Source organism: Ammospiza nelsoni, chromosome 9 (genome assembly GCF_027579445.1).
Source record: "Ammospiza nelsoni isolate bAmmNel1 chromosome 9, bAmmNel1.pri, whole genome shotgun sequence".
In the NCBI taxonomy this organism is placed as follows: Eukaryota; Metazoa; Chordata; class Aves; order Passeriformes; family Passerellidae; genus Ammospiza; species Ammospiza nelsoni.
In genome coordinates this window covers 13,632,268-13,654,761 of record NC_080641.1, presented here as the reverse complement: position 1 = coordinate 13,654,761, position 22,494 = coordinate 13,632,268, and the positions used below count along the sequence as shown (strand labels likewise).

The window sequence follows — 22,494 nt, the reverse complement described above, 5'->3', positions numbered from 1 at the left end:
GAGGTTTGCCATGTTTGACTTCATTAAGTGCCACAGGATGTCTCTAGGCATTTAGCAAGGTCAGTTAATGAAATAACTGGCATATGCTAATAACAGCAAAGGGAACCCACCTCACCACAGCAGGACTGAATTAAATAGCTCAAGGCAACATTCATCATTTTATCTGTCTGCCTGAGATTCTTCTTCTCACCAAAACAGAACATACACACCCTCAGTAGCCTTTAGACTTCTCTGCTACTTGTTTACTACTTTATTTTACTAAATATCTCCTTCCAACTTATGCAGAAGCTGTGATTTTAAGAAAGGTCCATCACATTGAAAAGGTTTTGTGTTTAATTTCCTTTCTTGCTTATAAACTTTATCAGGAAACTGATTATTTCCATGGCATTCAGCACTGTACAAAAGGTGCCAGCTTTTCATCTCTAATATCTCTTGCTCTGCCAATGATACCTGCATTTATTTTGCATTTCCTTTCACAGCACTTTGAAGGATAATACAGTCAGCTCAATTTATTCCTTGGTTCTCAAGACACAGGATAAGAATACAATAAACATAACTTAAACAGACTCAAGTGAAAATAAAGCAAGATGGAACAGATCTATCTCCTACATTTCATCATTACTGATTCAATGTGGGTTTGTAAGCAGAAATCACCTTACTGAAAAAAAGAACATATCTTTTTAAATCACGAGTATTGTGCACAAAAGGATCTCTCTAACCCTTTTCAAGTGCCTGCTACCTATTCCTGCCTTGTTTGGATAATCAGTGTTACAAAGGTATTAAACCTCTGAAACAGATTACTGCAAATTGTTTTTTCCATAAAATCATCCCATATCTAATGCACAGGAGCTGGGAAAGAACCTCTACAGTTTCTCATCACCTGTGCCTCTGAACACTTCCATTCTGCTCCAGACTATCCAACCATGACTAATTCTAATTCTGTTTACTTTCATCTTCATGTTTGGAGCTGCTCCATCAGCCCCCTGAGCTCATGCATTCCTTTATGGACAGCCTTGTACAACCCAACAAATACTTCTAAAATATCTTTAGCACAAGTTCTAAGCCTATGTAGCACAGCACCAACACAATTGTTACAAAACATGAAGATCAACCCATGGAATACATCCTACCTTGAACTGAATAAAAAATGAGCTGTGGGCTGGAATCAGCAAATTCTGATTTTCTGTGTTGAGCTAACACCAAATGGGAAAGTCATGATTTTACCAGGCATATTTTCCTCATACACCAAACAATAATTTGGCTCTCATCTTCTGTTACACACAAAGGATTATTCTAAGCTGTGAAAAGGACAAGCCTGAAGACATTAAAGAAATTCTAAAACAATTTCTAAAAATGTAAGGAAAAAACCAAAGGCAAAGTTGATACATTATATTAAAAGATGAAGTTTTACCATTTTTATTTGTCAGCAAGCCTATCATAACTTTTTGATTGGTCAGAAACTGATTAAATACAGATAATGAATTCAACAAGTCCAAGCTCTTTTCTTCCATTAAACATACAATCTGATATAACTGACCTTAGTAGAAACTTATAACAGATACATATAAACTCGATTTTTACTCAGGCTTCAAGCAACCCTTGTTCTTGTGCAGTTTGAGCTGAGAAACTGCTGTTTCTACTGAGGAATAATTCACAGACAAAAATGGCAAACATGTAAGAAGTAAAGCAATACTGCCAGGACAGGAAAGGCCCCATAACCTCACCTGGGAAGGAGGACAGCATGGGCTCAGAGTTTCTGATCAGCAATTTGGAGCAAAGACCTCAGAGATAGATGGTGAAGCAACTCCAGAGCTGCCTCGCTGCTCTCTTCCCTGCTGCAGCAGCAAGCATGGGAAAAGTGACACAATGAGCTTGTGAGGGAAAAAAACCTGCAGAAAACAGTTAAAGGGGAAAAAAACCTAATTTATTTTACCACTGCACTGGATTTACACCCCTGCGATGCCTCTCTGCTTCTGAATCATATTTCTTAGAGCAGATCCTGTATTATTTTCTCTTCTGACCACAAGCAAAGGTACTAAAAGCATGTTCATTTAGGACTTAGATACCAATTTGAAAAATACCTCCATTACAGACAGACAGACAAGGGCCCTGTGCATGGGCATTTTTGGATGTGCATTTGTTCACTCTCAAACTGCCAATAAGTCCAGAATTTTTCCATTTCCATTCAGAGTTTGGGATTTTTTTCTAGTTTTAATCCCTGTCTATTATTTTGGTTTATAAGAAAAATATTTTCAAGATTTATGTAATAGCTTCTTTCACACCTGACCAACACGTGGTTTTTCAGGGAAATAATTTTCCAATGCAATACAGTCATAAACACAAACATGGAAGCAGTTGCATTTTCACCTGTTACATACAGCTAGAAATATTATAAAATAAAGGCCTTGCTCTGCTGAATTACCAGCTAAGCCTGTAAATTCTCATAAGAGAGAATCAAAGGAATGAGAAACCGTTAGTACAACAAGCTATTCTTGTAGAGAAAAACAGTCTGCACCTTTAAAAAAGAAGAAATCTGTCCCATGGGAATCGGTGAACAAAATAGTAAGCAATCCAAGAATAGAGAGATTTGATAGACAAGTAAAATGCCATTTACTAACCCATGCATTGAATGGCACGAAAACTACTAAAGCCAATTGGAGTTAAACAGGGGTGTGTACAAACTGTGTAAAAATGAGCCATGTGAATAAAGAATGAGCTTTTCCTGCATGAGGAAACTGAGCTCCATCTGCTTTACTGCAGCATTCACCAACTCCACCTGCTACAGCAGCAGGTCAGAACTTTTTTGAAAAGTAAAGGAATGATAGAATGATCCATACTGATTCCAGATAAACAACACAATATTTTTTTAAAGTGCTTTCCTTCTTTGCTTGCCTTTGGAGCTCCACTAGCTGATACTACACATCAGTTCTGCACAGAACACTGAACACAGAGCTCAGTTTTCCATATATGAGATATTTTTTCTCCTATCTCAATATTGTCCCAGAAAAAGTCAGTGCTGTGACAATTTGACAGTATCAAGTTCCCTGGGAAGGTTTTGTGTTTATCTCCCACAAGCTAAATGCACCCAAATTCAGTTAAACTTGCAGCTAACACCTGAAACCTGAATAATGACCATAATTTTTACCTGGAGATCAGACCCTGCAAACTTAATTTATTGCATCACCAAGCAAATTAATCTCCTCCTTGAGGCTGGATACATTGCTGTAACACAGACCAAGAGTGTCCCTTCCCACTACATTTAATCCAGTATAATTGCAGACAGTCCTCAATGGGCAGCTGTAACCCCCTCCATATGCCATTCAGATCAGCAGTGATTTAATGGCCCTGTGCCCAAGGGGAAGGGGGAGCTGGGGCTGGAGACCAGGCTGGAGATCACTGGCACAGCCATTATAGGCAGGAACCATCACAAAGCATGACACATTTTTGGTTTTTCAGTCAATTCAAGGCACCAGTTTTTTTCTGTTGTGCATGCATGTAATGTTTAAATTATCTAAAGCCCAAAGACATCTCACATCTTATTCTGACATGCAGAGACAAATTTACCTGTTGTCTTTGGAAATAACCAGCGAGGTTACTGCATTAATTTGATTGAGAAATAATCTGGTGATACTGAGATTTATTTTTTCTGAAGCAGTTTCCAGATCTACAAAATGTACTTCTGCCCACTGCTGGATGCCATTTTCACATGAACAAAAGGTTTTTTACTTTATAGTGAAGAGTACATCTAGATTAATCTCCAGTAAAGTCATCTCTCTAAATCACTTGACTTTCTCTTTCAGACAATGGTGTGGGATTAATTTTACCCACCCTGTACGGACTGGTGCTTCCCTCAGACACAGGAAGATCTGTCCACCTGCTCTCCAGGTGCTCCAAGAGAGAGTCAGTATTGTATTTGCAGGGACTCCCATGCCAGGGAGCAATGATGAATTTGACCCCATGCTCTCAGAAGGCTAACTTATTATTTTATTATACTATATTATATCAAAGAACATTATAGTATACTAAAGAATACAGAAAGGACACTTACACAATGCTAAAAAGATAATAATGGAAACTCGTGACTCTTTCCAGAGTCTCCACACAGCTTGGCCCTGATTGCCCAATGAGTGAAAACAACTCACAGCAGAATCCAATGAAACAATCACCTGTGGGAAAACAATCTCCAAACAAACACATTCCACATGTGAGCACAACACAGGAGAAGCAAGTGAGTTAATAATTGTTTTCCTTTTTCTCTGAGGCTTCTCAGCTTCCCAGGAGACAAATCCTGGGCAAAGGGATTTTTCAGAGAATGTGAAGCCACGAGTTAGGAAAGCAGAGGAGCTGAGAGGGTAACCTGGAGGTTATTTTGTCCCACTGCTGTTGAGAACCTGTCACATCACACAGGGCAGGACATGATGCCCTCCTTGGGCAGCAGGGGTGGGTGTAATGCTGCTGCTGAAGAGCAGGAACCACTGCAGACCAAGCAGGGCTGCTGCAATGCCAGCAGCTCACACACAGCCTCAGCTTCCAGGAGCTCTCCTGCCCAGTAAAAGATGTGCCACAGCCTGGGAGCTGCAAGGGCTCCTCTGGAAGTTAATTTTTCCTGCAGAGCCAGCAAGCAGCCACTTGTTTAGCAGTCTCTCAATATGAAGTCAAAGACTTGACACTGCTTTTGTATTTAGGAAAGCAGAGTTAGTTTCCCAAGGTATTCATTTGTTTTTTCTTTTCTTTAAACAAAACATTTATCAGTAATTGTCATTCACTGAGCACATACACATTGTAAATTATTATATCAAGCTATCAAGTAGGACACATAGACCAGTGTTCATTAGTGACCTCTAGAAATTGAACCCAGTCTTGGCTGAAGGGCTCCCAAATAAACCTGTACTTGATGTGGAAAGAAAGGCCAGGAAAATCTTTTTGAAGCAATTTAATTTTACTAACAAAACCGGTTTGCATGAATAACACTATTTCACCTCAATTTAATTAAATATTTGGTATGACAAATCCCCGTGAAAAAGGTTTGCCATACAAATGCTAATTATGCTGCACTTTAAACGTTTACATTCTCCCCATGAAAAAGCAAATTTTTTTTCCTCAGAATATCAAAAGTGAATGTATATTAGAACACACAATCAGAAGTTAAACATTTACTGAAATATAATGAAAGTCACACCTGACAGAATCATATTTTCAGAAGAATCAAAGCATCAAATCTTGGCTCACTTAAACCCTGGGAGTTCACACTGCCTATACAGATACTCTGATTTCAGTAGCCCCTGCCCATGAGAGAAATGTTCAACCTGGGTGCTAAACTGGCCTGAAAAGCCAGCTGGAACAGAGCAGTGTAACAGGCTTTGGACTTTACAGCAGTCAAGACTCAGGAAATAATTTAGACAAACCAAAGTTACATCTTCTAGTTCAGGCATAGAAACTAGCTCATGGTAAACTGCACTATTTCCTATTCTTTTCCTGCAATGAATCAGATGAGTGGTTTGAGTTTAGAAGAGATGGGCATTCCAGAAGGATCTGCAAGTGAGTGACCTCTTGGTTCTGACTGATTGACATTGAATGGAATGGGCTCTGCTGTAGCCTGGGACCCGCAGAGTGACCCCAGTTTGACATAAGTGTTAGAATACAAAGGGGAAAAGGAAACAAAATAGACAGCAAACCCCAAACTCCCAGCAGCAAAAAGCCTATTTGCTCAGCAAAGTCAGAAAATAATCATGTTTTTTTTATTTCCTTATTATTCTTTCAAAATAAAGCAGAAGCTTCAACTAGCAAAGAAGAGGGTGCAGCTGAAGTATTTGTGTGCTTTTCTGAGTGCGGTTAAATCAGGAGAGAGACAGAGATTAGCATCCTGTTAACCCTGCAATGTCAGAGACAGCATCCTGATAACACATGGATGTAGTGCAGTCCATGTAGTCCCACTAAAGCACCACCACGACTCCTCCAAGATCCCTGTGGCTGGATGGAAGGGGCCAGCACAGTCCCTGATGCAGGAATACAATTAAAGGCCCTGTTCTATGGACAAACAAGAGAGCATCATGCAGAAGGGAGCCCTAGATGTTTTCCACTTTCTTTAAAATTTCTCCTGTGCCTACTGGACATGGCACAGGCAGCTTTCCAATGGATGTATCTCATTACCAGAAAACCACACACATCCTTAAAAGATCATAAATCAAAAGGGTATCTTAGGGTACATAGTTTGTTCATAAACAGTGCTAATCCATTTCCCAAAAATAATTCCAATACTTCAGCATTTACTCTCAGAGTTCCCAAACTGGGCCAAGGTTGGCACAAAATGAGCCACTACTGAAGCCCCAAAGTAGAGGTTTCAGGAACACCTGCAAGCTTATCCAATTACCAAAGATTGATGTGGCTGCTCCTTGAGTGACACCACAGCAGAGCACAAATTCCTGCTGATTCTAGATCTGTCCATGAATGATTTATCCTGAATTATTATGCTTTCTGTATTATTCTATTTTGAATTTATTTTCCAAAGAGGCAAATACTTACTTCAGAGCCCATTAAGGAACAAGACAAACACATAACAGATTTGCAGTAAACAACTTTTACCTTGTCTTACAGAGAAAGCTGTGTTACTAACTCTATTTCCTAGACTCCATTCAGATTTTATATAAAATTTCCTCTCTAAGCTATATGCTTCCTTTCAGTAAAAACATTCTTTGTATGGTCTTATAAAACTCAAATTATCAGGTTTCAGTAACCACTTTACTCAGCAGAGATAGAGAGAACAGACTCTTATGCCACTGACTGGTGTAAGAGGTTAAATTTTAGCTGAATGTCAGTATTGGTTTAGAGACTGATGGTGAAGATAGGGCTTTGTAAGATCACAAATTCAATTAGCTAGTGGTGATTAATTGTCAGGGTAAGGAACCCAGAAGCTTAGTTTGTAACTCCCTGCTACACATTAGAAATAGTTATTGCAACATTTGCTCATACTTCTCAGTCTGAGAAGTACTAGGTTGTCCTTAACATTGCTGTTCTGTTCATTTTAATGAGAGCATGCACCTGCTGATAAGCAGAAAATGCCTTGTCATTACGCAGAACAAGCAAACTAAATGATGCTTTGTATGAGCCCTGGCTGTAGCACTGCTTCTTAAACCATGAAGGGCCACTGATTGATATTTTCACTGCAATGGCAATTTTAATTTGAAATATGCATTTGAATTTGATAACATAAGTATCAGTTATGAAATTATTTGAAACAGCTCTTATCTAAAAAGTAGGAGCTAAATTTCAATGCCAACAATGCAGTTCCATAACTGCATGCATCTGAGGGCAAGAGATTTGTATCTGTAAAGACAGGCTTATTTCTCAAACAGAAATTATTAATTTTAATCCCATGATCTAAATATTTTTTAATCACCTGAGTGGAAAATTGTGTATATACACATATTGTTGCCTGATAAACAGATAAAATGCACCAAGGATTTAAGAATTTGCTTTGAAAAAGTAATTTCTCTCAATTTCCTCCAGAAAAGGGTTTTAATATGAACAATTTTAGGGTGCTAGGCAGACATTTGAGATTTACTTCCTAATGAAAATAAGGGAGAATTTTGTCTGCCTGCAAAATTCAGTGCTCCTCTTCAGGGCTGCTCTTTGAGTTTGGGATTGTCCCAGACCAGGAGCAGCACCTTGCACTGGGCCTGTGGAACCTCATTTAGGTTCACCTGGGCCCATTTCTCAAGCTTTTGACTCAAAGTACCTCATTTAAGGTAATTATCTCACCACAAATCCTGCAAAAGCAGCAGTATCATGTATTTTAATCAATCTGATCAATCAAGATTTTGTGTGTGTCAGTGTAAAGTCTAAGAGGAGGAAAGCACAGCCCAAACCCCTTTTATGCTTCATGCTCAATTCCCTGTTTTTATAGGGTGCCACATGTGTAGGAATGAAAGTAAATGATTTTTCCCTCATTTGCTAGAGGTACAGGTACTATCTTTTCATAGGTAAAATAGCAAGAGAAATATATGGTTGCCATAACAACCATAATAAATAATATTGAGGTAAAAAAGTCCTTCACAAATGTTTTCAAGTGATAAGCTAATTTAAAAATTTTCACAGAGAGCATTTGAAAAATAAGATATACTGGGATATGAGCATAAAACTACAGAAGTGTTACTATAGCAACCCATGGTGGAAAGTACTGTTCATGCAGCGATTATCCTGAGCAGATAAATCACCCTCATTAACAGTGAGGTGCATCTCTGCAAAAGTTGGGAGAGTAAATAATGTAACAGACTCTCTAGACATGCTTATGTCATTACTGTCTGGAACAACATTTTACAAAACAAAAAATAACAAGATCCTGAATATACCAAAAAAACCCTGCACGAAGATTTGGATTAACTCTATGATTAAGAAATAAAACCTCAGAAACTCAGAAAAGCTTCTCTCCATTCTTCTAATAGGTTAAACAGAATCCAGGTAGGACACCATGCTTTTTATGAAATTCATTTTCTTCCCAAAAATTATTCAATGCAATCATTAATTTCCACGTTTTATCAGTCCAAGATTTGTATTTTGCCTTTGATTTTTTAATGAAAATGTATTTCAAGTTTCTTGTGTGGAATGACAGCAGCAGAACCCAGCTGTTTCCACAGACTGAGAGAATCCTGGGTTGGAAGGGAACTCAAAGCTGGTCAAGTTCCACCCCCCCTGCCATGGGCAGAGGTGCCACTCACTGGGTCAGGATCCATCCACCCTGACCTCCTCTTCATTTTCCTTAGACATGAACAACTTCATTTCTAATTGAAATATTTCTCCTCAAGAAAAATCACAGAAAATGTCTTAACTCCATAGGATGATATAGATTTCTGCATTTTGCTCATAAATTAAATATGAAACTGGTGGATGCTCTGGATATTCTTGGAATGCAGCAGCTGTTGGAGATCAGGCTCACACTCCTTTTAGACAGACACACAAGCAGCTTTTGAGAATGCTCCTCAGCAGCCCATCCTCAGTGTTAGCAATAGCTCCTGGGTGCACAGGGCTTTTGTAATGTCACATAAAATAAAAGGCTGCATGAATCACACCTCCCTCTGCCTAATTAATGCTATAAATTTTAGGTAAGTCAGACAAAGAGAAAAATACACTTGCTTTAAACATGACTTTGCATGCTGAGATATCAAATATATAAACAACAAATGTATGATTAGAAGGCCACACATAAAACTGCCCTAAATTCTACCTGTTCCAAGCACATTTTGAGTTAATCCTTAGTAACCACAGACACAAGCAATATGTTAATAATATGTTATTATATGAATAATATGTTAATAAGCAAAGACTTGGGACAATCAATTGAATCTACCTTGAGAAAGTGAGGGCAGAGCTGCAGCAGTTTGAGACACAAGATCTGACTCCTGCAGTGCCTGCTCCTCTCTCTGGGACCATATATCATGGCTTAACCAGGTTATCCAGGCTTCCCAAAGCACAGCCCAAGTGCAAGCCCTCAGGCTACAGCAAATTCAAGTCACTACAACTCAGACTATCTCCTTACTTTCCACAGTTAGGTGTATTAATAACTAAGTGTGAGATACATCAAGGTGTTTTCCATTAACATAAAGTAATGTGCAGAATTACCAAATTCACAAAAAGCATGGATATAGTGAGGGGGGTTGTGTCAAGTGTCTCCATTCCCCAAAAATAAGACCGGGATGGATCTCAGAGACCTTAATACAAATATGAAAGAGTGGCTGATTTACCTAATTTACCTCATGCAGTACTTATCAATGTTATATTTAATAAGCTAAATTTTTGTTCAAGGCCTATTTAAAGGAGCAATTAAATACATTTGAAAACTGAAATACATTTATAACATACATACTATTAATGGAAAAACAGCCATTCCACACAACTCTGAGACTTTTGGATTAGCCCACAATAGTAGCACAATTCCAGAATAAGACTGAAACTGTAATTCAGGTAGACAGGAGGAAGAGTGTGATCCAGCAGTAGCAGAAATATAGAAATTCATATATTCAAATATAGAAAGTTATTACACAGTCAACTGACAGTTTTAAGTCTCAACAGCTTTTACAGGTGATTTTCTCTGATACCTCAAAGAATATTTTTGACTTGCCTTTAAGAACTTCATTATTGCCTAAGATATCAGTTATAATAAGAAAACACTGAGGCACCATCAGTTTGGAGCAGCACTCTCGCGGAGCCCAGCGCTGCTCTCACTCCAATCAGAGCCTGTGCATTTCCCAGCTTGCTGGATGTCTATCTATTGAATGCACGTGGCACACTATATATAGACATCTTCATCTGGAGTGGGAACACCTGGATGTGTCACAGTGACTGCTGAGTCACTTTCCTCCAACAATGCCCAAGTACATCCTTGGACCCAAAGGACTGAGTGAAAAACTAGAACTTTATGTTTATGATAAAAGAACTTTAAAAAAAGATTGGTTCTTGCAAACCCTGTTATTGTTCTACATTAGAGAGCACTAAATAAATTATGTCCTCAGTAAAAATCTCTGTGTTTGCATAGGACAGGTAAGGAAATCAGAAAAACAACTACAAGCAAGGTTCTTGCTCTCTCCTAGTGCTCCTCCTGCAATGCCAGCTGCAGGGGCGTTTGGAGAGCTGCACAGCTGATGGTGCTGAGATACAAACTGCAAAACCCAAACCATGCCCCACCACTCAGTACCCAGCAACATTAAAAGCTAAGATAAAAAGGCAATTTTGCTAAGGTGAAAACCAAACACTTCAAATAGACTATGGAGAAAAAAAAAAAAAAAAAAAAAGAAACAAGGGCAAAAGAAAAGGGGGGGAAAAAATAAATCTTTCTTGCTGGCCAAACTGAAATACATCAAATTCTCCTTGTATTCAAATGATGGTGCACAACCCCATCCCCAAAACATCAACCAGAAACTCTAAAAGTTTCTGATGGATAAACCAACTCCTTTTCATACATGAAGAACACAATACCAAACAATACATTAGAGAGGAAATATTAAAAGCAAAAAGGTGGTATGGAGAAAAGTTGTAATATCTTAGCTGTGTACTAAAGTAATTATTTAAACTTTCTGTAATAGTATTTTCTTTTCTTTATAAAATAACTCATACCACTTCAAGAACAGCTAGAATTTTTCATTTCAATTTTTAAATTCCTCTGTAGTAAGAAAAAAACTTATTTCCACAGAAAGCAAAAAGAAACAAGAGAGGGCCTATGAAATGTACATGATCCACTCACTCTTTTCTGATTTATCCTAACTTTTATTTAACACATTAAGCTTTTGAGAAAATACCTCTGTATTTTTAATATTCAGGAAGCAATTTGATTAAATTTCCAAACAGGAAAGCTATCACTTATTACAGCTTTCAATTTATATTTTATCCACCCCAGGTGTATGCTCAGTACTTTCATTTTGTAAACACACTGCTGAGACTTAACATGCAACAACTCATAACCAGGAGTAGCTAGATAAGAAATCAATGAAGAAAAGTGCAAAACTGAGTTTGGAGGCCGCCTTAAAGCTCACCCTGCCTTCCCAAACTGCAGTTTGCTGTTTTTACAACTCAGTGCTTGGAATTACTCCAAGAGGAAGCAGGGGTAGAACTTCTCCTGTGTAAGTGACATTCATGGAGCAACAGCTTCAAGATAATCTTGCTATCATTACAAATAACTACTCAGGTGACTCAGAGAGAGAAATGGAAACTGAAGTATTTTAAGTTTGTTCTTTTCAACCAATCAGATTTTAAACGTTGATAATCCTTTAGGAGAGGTGAGTACAGATTTCATATCCAGGCTGTTTCCATTGAGTGCAGAGAGATTCATATCAAATGCAGACCTGCATTCATCTTAGGTGGGGAGGAGCTTTATTACAATTTCAATTGCATTTCAGTCCCCCAGGGCCATAGGATATCACATTGCACCCACTACCATGCAAGCATAAAGGGGGAAAATTCCCTGCCTTAGGTTGTTTTCATAACACATCAGGCTGTAAGAATTTGAAAATATAAATGATGGCTGAATAAGCAAAATTATTTGCCCAAGGTACAAAAGGTCTTTTCTAAAATTTGTCCCACAGAAAAGCAGTATAATGCTAGCCTTTTGCATGGGAAAGTATTTTTATCTTAGTGCTTTGTTACATTAAAAAAAATTATTAGGAAGTGATGCTTCTAGCTCTGTTGTGCCCTTAGGTGAACCACAGGATGCTTTGATAATAAAGATAGTAACTCTAAAGAGTGAAGAAAATGACATGCAGCCCAGGGCCCTGCTTTCTTTCCCTAAACTCAAATTAGCAGGTGCTGCCTAGTTCTATTTAATGGTATCCTCAATGTTCTTAAGTGTTATTGCTTGGTGCTGGAATATTCTTTTGGGTTAAGTTTCCACTCTCAGCAGCAATGTACCACATCCACATTTTTTTGCTACTTGTATTTAATAAATGTTTGTAAACAATCTTTCAACAGGAAAAGACAATATGAAATTGTCTAAATGTGTAACAAAGATTTGACTGGTTTTGTTTCAAAAACAACTATATTTGGTAAAATAAAGTGCTAATATAGCTGCTGCTTGGGTCCAAATTCAGTCTTTCACTGAAGTTTTCCCAATTTCTTGTTATCAGCCAAGTATGAATGGCTGATTCATACTTGTGGACTGGACCCAAAATATATAAAGTTAATTTATAGAAATCGGAGGGAATTCCATAGACATTTTCTGTACTTTTAGTCATTAAGAATTCAGAAGTTTAGATGCTGGAACTGGGTGCTGTAAGTAGAACTGTCAAATAAGCAACAGTGATTTTTTAGAATAATAAGAAAAATGTGTTCTTTAAAATTTTGTTTTTTCCTCTAGCTGAAAGGTCATTCCACTCACCAAAGAGATTTCAAATCAAATTTACCACTGATAATTCCTTTACAACATTGCCATATGCTGCATCAGGTATTCCAAGGGAAATGTGTTAAATTACTCCTTAGCATCCTCAGAAATATTCTTTTCTAGAAAGAGCAAGCAGAGAGTGAACAATAAGTGTCTGTTTGTCGCTATAAATACCTTGTGGTGTTTACAACTTGTTATTAAAATAAAGTAATTCTGTGAGGATCACAGGTATTTTGTTGATATCTGTGTGATTGTATCCTCAATAACCATAAGTCACTATAGTCTATTTTTATGGTAATAAATATTATACATGAGACTGAGCAGGATAAGCATAAATTTCTGTGAAATCTTACCCTTTGTTTTGGAACCATAGAAACAGCTCTGTTCTTCCTAGCACTTTGCTGGTGATTTTGAGAATATCAATTATGTAATTGTCTTGTAACTTACTGTCAGCAATAGAAGGTGTTACCACTGAATTCAGCTGCTGGGATAAAACATCACACCCATCTTAACTCTAATGACTCTTAATGGCTGCTTGAAAACATTTTCACTTACAAGTTATTCTAAGTATCTTAAAAGAAAATTATACTTTCAACAGCATAATTATTTTTTCTGAGAAACTATTTACTTTTTGAGAGAAAAATCATCATTTCATTAAAACCAATAATTTCCTAAAGTATAATTAGAAACCCACTGCTGTAATTCATGTGAATTCTCTCTTTTCCAGCCAGAGGCTCTGGTGAGGTGTGACTTACATCCCAGAGCTTGTCTCAGTGGCTGGAGATTCCTGCCTTGCCCTGCACTAAAATAAAGGGTGTGCAAAGTGTTCCTCAGTAGGGGAGCCCTGGCAGCCACAAAGCTGTGGGGACAGTACTGTGTCTGAGATATCACCGTGGTTTTAGGTACAGTAGCATTTTCTTATATCAGTGCTGAATTTTGAGCAAAACCACATCTTCACAGAAAATCAGTGGAAATGGAGGGGTGGAGAGGAACACAATACTCTGTCAAACTAAAGACTGCAGGTTAGTTAAAGGCAATGTACAGATAGATATTGGAGATGTGCATAATTAAAGCTATTGTTTCAAGAAAATACACAAATTGTAGGACAGACTTTATCCACTTTCCAGGACAAAGACTCTGCTTTGTAGCTTACACAGCACAAGTCACCCTATCAGTGAAATGATAATTGATTATACACCACATATTTCAAGCTGACGTTGCATGTTGACTAAATTTCCACTTAAGGAGAAATAACTGTGATTCTTCAGCTACAAGAAGTTCCCCAGGTGCTGCTCTCTCTCTCACCACCTATGAGATTGCATGCTGAACTTTTCAAAAGATGAACACCTTAAATTGATCAGATCTCAAAACCCCTGATATTTATACAGCAAATCTCAGCCTTTTTTACTGAGCCTTTGATGAAAGACAAGGCTAAGAAGTTTTCTTCAAAAACTCGTATTGGAATCCAAGGGTATTTTATGTCAGAAACATTTGGTGGGTTTGCCTGACTTCACTGCAGTTTATTCAAGACCAGGCTCAAAATCCTTTCATTTGCAGTCACTGCAGAATATTAATCTGAAAGAATCTGCATTTAACAGATCTTTAAATTAAAAAAATCTCCAAAGTAGAGTATTAGTGTACAAAAAAACCCAATCCACATAGACAAGTCTTGCATAGAAAGAGACGTGATTCTGCCAAATCCTACCATATGCATAGCTCCTTCTCCTTGCCTATTATCTTTCCAAATGAGAATTTTCAGTACTATTTGGTGGTTCAAAATGATAGAGGAATAAAACAGAGTTTTAACAGCATCCTCAAAAACACATTTTTGTGAATGTGATCAGTGATAAATGAAGGTGATTTAAACCTTCAACCTTTACAACCATGACAGAATTACCTTTATTCTATACCCTGATGCTCAGAGAATATATTAATACAATATATTAATAATGAACTAAATTACAAAACTTTTTAGCAAAACAAACAATTTCTCTTCTGTGGCTGAGCAGGATCAGTATTATAACATTTAGTCCCCAAAATCCCTTTCTCCATACTGCGGAAATTTTCTTCCCTCTACAAAGGGCTCAGTCTCTGTCCCTGTTCCCTCCCAACAGGGTTAACTGCTTGTTCTCCACCAACTGGAGCAAAGGTTTTCACTTCTCAAGCCTTTTTGTTGGGAAAAGAAAATAATCTTCTTTTCAGTTAAGGAGCTGAACCGTTTGAATCGCTTCCCCTGTTTTTCCCAGCAAACACAAATTGTAAAGCACGGAACCAAAATCTACTTATATTTTGCTTAAGTGTTTTGCCTGCAACCCACAAAAACTGGCTGCAAAGTCAAAGAGGATTTTGTAGGCTTGGAACTGGAGAAAGAAATTATCTTTTGTGGAACACTTTGTGCATGTGTGCATCCTTATTTACTCTTCTTTTAGTCTTGCACAGGATTTCTGGTGGGTTATAAAATGATTTTTTTTTTAATGTGTAGAGATTAACTTACTTACAGTGGAAGAAATCTAAGACTTATAAGTGAAGGATAAAATGCACACATCAATACAATTATTAAAGGAAGGGATGTCAGAACAAGGACTAAATGAGTGTGAGAAGAGAGGGAAATAAAGGGCTGTGTCTGCACCGCAATGTTTCAGGTCACAGCTCCCACCAAGCTCAGGCTCTCTCCCAGTTACCACTCCTGTACATTCTGTAGATGCTCAAACACCAATTAACATCTCACCCATCACTCTTTACCCTTGACATTCTTCTGTACCATTGGTTGGCACAGCTTTCTAGGTAGTCCTTTAGCAAATAATTTACAAGGTGGTAGAACAGATGCTTCTCTTTCCCTTTCTATGACATAAGCAAATACTTTCCATTAAAGATAGAATGCTGACCTGAATATTTTGCTGCATTTAAAAAACAGAAGCAGTAAAGACATAATAAATAAAATCCTCATTATAGCATAAACTTTCTTTGAGTGATTTCTCCTCATTTGAAAAACAGCTAATTGACTATATCACTGTAGCAGCTGTTTGAGCTGATTATTTGCAGAATGCAGATGGGTTATTTAGCAACAGGGAAAAAAACTGAAATGGGAGAGGCAGCATTACCAACTCTGGTAGAGCAACTCCACGTGCATTTTTGACACATAGCTAGCGCTAAGAGTAGGTGTGTTTCACCCTAAGTGTGAGCAAAGACACAAGGCAAAATAATGGCTTAGTTTAGGAGGGAAGAAAAAATGAGGTAAATGTGCAGTTCACAGGAAAAATACCTTCACTACAAGTAATGAAGTTTGTGCATGACAGTGATTATTGCTTCTGACAACCATCCTCTGTGCCATTTCCTTTGAGTACATATCCAAGAATAAACAGTGTTAAGCAAAATATTTAACTACTTTGTGTTATTGAAATCCCATTCCTCTCCAGATATTTATTTTCTTTGAAATATATTACTGACAAAAAATGAAGGAAAGCACTGATCTATGCTGGGTAAAAGTGTGTCTCAGCCATACTCATTGAAGCCTGCTAAGGTAAATAGGTGTAATTTTACTGGGATAAATGGAGCTGAACCAATTTTAAGCTTCACTGAAGCTTCTGGAGCTGAGGAAACAATATATCCCTTGTTTTGTAAAAGGATAGAAAAATTTAGTAAAGAGGAATAATGATAAATTTAACTGCATCAGGAGTTCAAAGATGCAGTAGAATCATTTATTTCCCAAGTATTCTTGAAGAGCTGGCAGTGTAAGACTAAGTACAGAGTTCTTTTTACTTACAAATGCTGCTTGATTGTTCCCTTCAGCTGATTTTGTTTTAGAAGAGTGAGGCTACAGATTTAAATTCTTTGCAGGAATTCTTTGGCATTTCTGCAAAAACTATCAATACTCCCAGATGAAAGATCATCGTTGTGAAACATCAAGAGGTTCCCAAAGTATCTGATTGACTTTTAAAAAAAAATTAATTGCTGTGTTGCCTTGCACTATTATAGGGGGAATCATCAGCTCAACTCCTGGTTTTGTGGCTACTGTAAAACATCCTTCTCTCAGTCATGGCAAAAGATAGGCTTAGTGGTAAAGGCAAAGGGAAAATTACACAAACAGTTAATTCAAATTATTCACCAAAGAAATAATGAAACTTTCAGGTAACATCAGCCCTCTCATGTCTCTTCTGGAGCAGTAGATCAGTAAAAATCTTGTTTACATTGGAATGGTTAGGAAAATGAAACTGATGTGAAATTGGCTTCTTTTACTATAAATAATGAATATTGCTTTGTATCTATTCAGAAGCCTTTGATCAAGATACACTCCAGTAGTGTATTCTGTGTTTGCTTCTTCCCTCTCATTGTCTTGTACTGTCCTCCTTACTGCAATCAGAATTTTAAATTCACAGGCGAGAAAAAAAAAATCCATTTGAAAACATGAATCCAGTCATCAAGAGCAGAGTCTGGGTATGTCACAGATGCAGCGATGGTGCACAAGTCAGCCCTCTACTGACGTTTATGATTTGCAGAGGTGATGACAGAACACAAAGCTACTCCATTCTTGGAGCTACCAAATCTGGGCAAGAGGGGCTAAAACAGAAACACAGAGGAAATGGGAGTAAGGAAAATGGAATATATGTGTTGTCCCATACAGCAATGCACTATAAAAAGGCAGAAAAGGAAAAAGCTCAGCCCTGGCTGCAAAGTGCAGAGGATTTCTGTGACCTGGCCATGCAAGAGCTGTGTTACTGGTTTGGACTCAGCTGGACTCTTGGCCAGACCCTTGTTGAAACAATGCCAGATTTGTCCAGGAGAATCCTGGAAGCATGGAATGCCACTTTTCACTCCTTGCTAATTTGAAACTTAGTAATTTTCACTGCTGAACATTGCATCCTCATCCAGATACAGAATACCAGGAGATATTCATGGCAGAACTGAATCTGGACCTGTGTCTCTAGAGTAGACTTAACTAAATTTTTGGATGTGACAGGGTTGTCTATTTAAAATTCAAAATTTGGATGTAGGAGGAAGAGCTGCAACTCATTTTGACCACTGTCAGCATACCTGAACCTTGCTCCTACCATTAATCATCCCTACAAAAGCAAAGTAGTATTTGTTGATACATGAACTGGTCTGGATTTCTTTGCCATACACTTACTTCCTCTACAAGCACACAAATTTTTAAAAGTCTTTAAGAATCAGCCCTTTTTTGTCTGCTTTGCACATTCTGACATAGCTCAGCAGTCACACTGAAATCAGTGTCATTGTGCATTCCCCTAAAGATGCACATGTTGAAGTTGAACAATTTTATTGCAAAGTGTTCCATTTGCTGATGCTGTTTTCAGATGGGAAGAGGAAGTTTGAGGCACTCATCCTTTCTCAGTTCCTTTTAGGACTAGAAGCATTAAAGAAGAGTTTAAGAACATTCCCAACAGCTCCCTAGAGAGCAATGCTTAAGACTAGTGGTATCTTCCTTTCCACTCAATTATAGAATTTAGCTAGGAGAGATTTTGAAGGAACTGTGTAAGCACTTAATACCAGAGTTTTAGGGGCAATTCTGGGAAGTATAGATAGAGCTGTAAGTCTGTGCTACTCCTACTTCATTTTAATTTAGAAACAGATAAGTAATAAAATAGTAAATTCCTTAACAAAGTAAAATGGCTTTTTAAAATAAATTTTCTCCACTTAAAATTCTTACACACATTACAAGAACCCTATCAGAAAAAAGGTTGGTTTAGGATAATATTCCTATTTAACTCAGTTCTAAAAAGGACAGATTATTTCCCTCTCCTTATAAACACAGAATTTAAAGGGCAATGTTGCAGTTATTCAAGCTGTTTCAGTGAGGCATGTTATGTAGATTACAAAGAGTGTAATAATTCCTTTTAACAAATTTGTAATTCTAATCAGCATTGGCTTGCTCTCAAGCTGTCAATGTCCATCCTATTGTTCTCCTTGATAATGAAATTATTTAAACATCAATCAAGCATGAATGTTCTATTTTTGCTTGGAGAACAGCACATTAACATGGAGAGAGTAGTTAAACCCCTCGTAGTGCTTAATAAATGGATCTCATCAACCACAATTATCCACCTAAATACCTGCACACAGATGTTCATGATTAACAGCTCAGAGAGATGTGGATGGCCATCTTGAGGAAACCTAAAGGTTTCTGATCAGTCATTAAGGTACAGAAGACCTAGAAATGGCAGATAAATCCTTGAAGCATATCCTCCAAGAACTCTGAGGCTGCAGATGGACTCAAGTGAGACCAAATGCCTGCTAAAGGAGTGAAGGACAAAGCTCATGGGGTTCTCTTGGTTGGGCTGTACTCCTCATCACCTTTCTAAGTCTAACTGAAAGCACAAGAAAGACATCAACATATTCCATCATTTGCCATATAGAAAGTATCCTACAAAACACATCTGAGCTGGCTTCTGCTCCCATCTCTCAAGGAGGCACACAGGTGTTCCCCACACCACTGGAGCAGCAAGGACTGCCCTGGTGCAGGAAGGGAAGGTCCAAAACCTGCTGCTTTTCTGTCCTGCTCTGGCAAAGCAGATTAAGTGAGTGTATCAGATTGTGTTACAAAGGCTGGCTGTACATATGTGGGTACTTTTGCACTTAGGTAAATAAGACTCCTAATGGAAAACACAGAGAAGGGGAGAGGCAGGAGAATTCTGGCTTCCTCTGCTTAGGAACTGAGCTGTGGAAATGCAGCCTGAAAAAAATGTCATGTGCATTCAGGGCTTGGAGCCGTTGCTAATATCATTTTCAAGTACATTTGGCTCTGGATAAATGGGATACACAGAGCTCTAATTTAGTCTTTATGTATGTACTGAATACACTACTTGAGTAACCACCCACGTTGTTTTCAGCTAATTCAATACCTTACAAACAATCTTTCCTCTTTTAATATCTTCTAAAGTACATTTAAGTATCTTTAAAATACAAATCAAATCTTTTCAGAGTGCAATAAAGGCACAATAAAGCAGGTCTAACATGCAATCAAACATAATAACCGTATATTTAAAGGTGGAAAATGAACTCCTATAACACTTGCAAAACTCAGCCGGTGACCAACATTTCAGAACAAGAAAAAAATCTGTTGTCTGAATTCATCCAAGCTATCCAGATTATAGTTCTAACTTATATTTCTAACTCTCCAGCTCTCTTTTTGTAAAATATACAAAGATTAAAAGGAATGAGACAAACCTTACAACTGCAAGAAACTACTGATTCTTCTCAGCCTACCATAACCATGGATACTCATGAGTTTATTCATCATCATTTAGAAATATAGACATTTAGTGAGTAGATAGAATGTGCCCACCTAAGAAACATCAAATTCTTAAAATAGATAAAGGGGAAAGACAGGTCTGTAAACCACTCAAAAATTGATGAATAGTTTTAACTTAGCTTTTTTTGTCCCACACTTCTTATAAAAAATTACTTAAATAGAGAATCAAAACACAATTTTTCCAGAAATATAGCCTAAAATTTATGTTCATTTGCTTCAGATGTTAGAATATCATCTTGTACTTGTAAAAATTTGTAATAAATAGATTAAGGTACTCTCACTTGGGTAGCATGTTCTACTGGCAGATGTAAGGTAACAAATTCTGCTGTTGAGTGAATACACTGACATTTTGTGGTGGCTTTGCATAACATAAAAGCACATTCTACATAAGGCATCCTCCTCTGGATTTCTACAAATATTCACAGACAGCTAGCACACACACATTAAATTGGGGCCTTTTAAAAAAATCACTACCTTCAGTGTGCAAATGACAGGAAGGATGGAAAATGACAGAATTTACAGAATAAGAAGATAACTCCAATTTCTAAATTTAACTGTAAGAGCTAAAACTCAGACACTATGTACCACTTAAACTCCTCATACATTTGTATAAATAGCAACAGAATTCCAAGGGAATTGCCTGCTGCAAGGACAGGCACTTAGAGGAGCCAGCTGGGGATTCCAGAGGAGGTGAACATTGAAAAGGCTTTTGGGATCTAATCCAGACATACCTGAGCCCAAGCTTTTTAAAATGTTTTATTTGCCCAACCTGACCAGTAAAACAAGACAACGTCACCAACACTTCCAACCACTTGAACAGAAAGTAATTGTTCTAAAATACAAAAATACTTGCAGAGGATTTAGAAATCTTTGCCAGGAATAGGTTTCCTGTGACAGACATTTTTTCCCCTAGTATTTCCATGAGGAGTTCTGATTTTCACTCTATCCATAAGAATTAAGAAAAATGGGTTTTAACTAGGTGTTACAACTCACAGCAAAAGTTATTGGACAATGACCTAATTTTTGAAGGAGTTATGGAAATATTACACCTATAGAACAAAATGGACTTAACTTACCTACTGGAGCACTTGTTAGGAAGCACATCTAATTCTCTTGATCTGTCCCCTCCTAGAGCAACTTCAGGAGTGGCTGTTGCAGGAATGGGAGAATTATTCAAAGGCCATGACTTGACTCCAGAACTGGTGCTTGCTTGGAAAAGCTCTGCTCTGGAAAGCAGTAAGTTCATCGAAATACCCTTTAAGAAAATATAAAACACAATAAAAATGAATATTTATGCACAGGAAAAGATGGGGTTTTTAATGTGACTGTTTGACTGCTGCACACTGACATTCCTACATTTAGCATGTATAAAGGCTGTGAACAAAAGGAGATTCTGATAAGATTGAAATATTTTTGCTCACAACTGATACAGTTATTCCTCAAAGTCTCATTCTTCTTCCGTGTGACAATAAGTTATAAACTTCCCTCTTATCTATACATTATGGGAAATCTCTAAAAAAACTGACAAATGCCATTTATTCTTCTTCTCCACTTCTCTCAGGCTGATATTCAGGGTTAAGTATGCTCCTGAAAGAGACTCCAAATTTTGGTCCCTTTGATAAGTAGGTAAATGACTTGGCATGTCTTTAAACTGGAGGAAATGTTGTAACTGGAAACTTCCCACTATTTTTCTGAGCAGCACCCAGTGGTTCCTGGGTAACAGGTCAGAACTTTTTCCTGATGCTGAAAGATTTTCTTAATAGGTCACTGAGCAACACCAAGAAATGACTACATGTACCAGAGTTCCTGCCACACTGAGGTGATTAAGGCAGAGATCCAAAGATCACCAAATACCCCACACACTAGTTATGAATTCCAGTTTAGAAACACAGCAATGACTCCTCCATTTTTTATGTATATGGTATTCTGAGAAACATCACAGTGTAGCAATTGCCATTTCACCTGTACATATTTCTGATGATGATGATGGAACCCAAGAAATGGCATTTCTGGTGCCAGGAAGGGTCACTGATAGTACTGCAGCAGAGATAAAGTAAAATGTGGGGGAAGCCGCCCTCCTGGAGCGTGCCCACAGCTCCTCCTAGCTCCCATGGGACAAAGGAAGGAAACATGAAACTCCCCCATGTGCCCTAAGGACAGAGGAGATCAAAAACAGTGTCAGGAGCTGCTCAGGTGGAAAAGCTGCCATTGGAGGGAACTGGCTTTAGAGCATCTTTCACCCAAACTGGCATCACCAAAACATGCATTTCTGCCACCTCCAGAGTGCTGGGTGCAGATACACAGCTCACACCTTTGTTTTCAAGTTGTATCTTAAGTTCATAATGTGCCACTACTTCAAAACACA

The 22,494-nt window shown here is 37.8% G+C and overlaps 1 long non-coding RNA gene across 1 annotated transcript in view; it reads right to left on the bottom strand.

The window, feature by feature from the left end:
* LOC132077208 (uncharacterized) overlaps nucleotides 1-22,494 on the bottom strand; it is a 67,425-nt gene that overhangs the window by 22,159 nt on the left and 22,772 nt on the right. The window contains exon 2 of the long non-coding RNA XR_009419015.1: nucleotides 21,206-21,384. This is a non-coding gene — a long non-coding RNA (uncharacterized LOC132077208). The remainder of the gene's footprint in view (nucleotides 1-21,205; nucleotides 21,385-22,494) is intronic.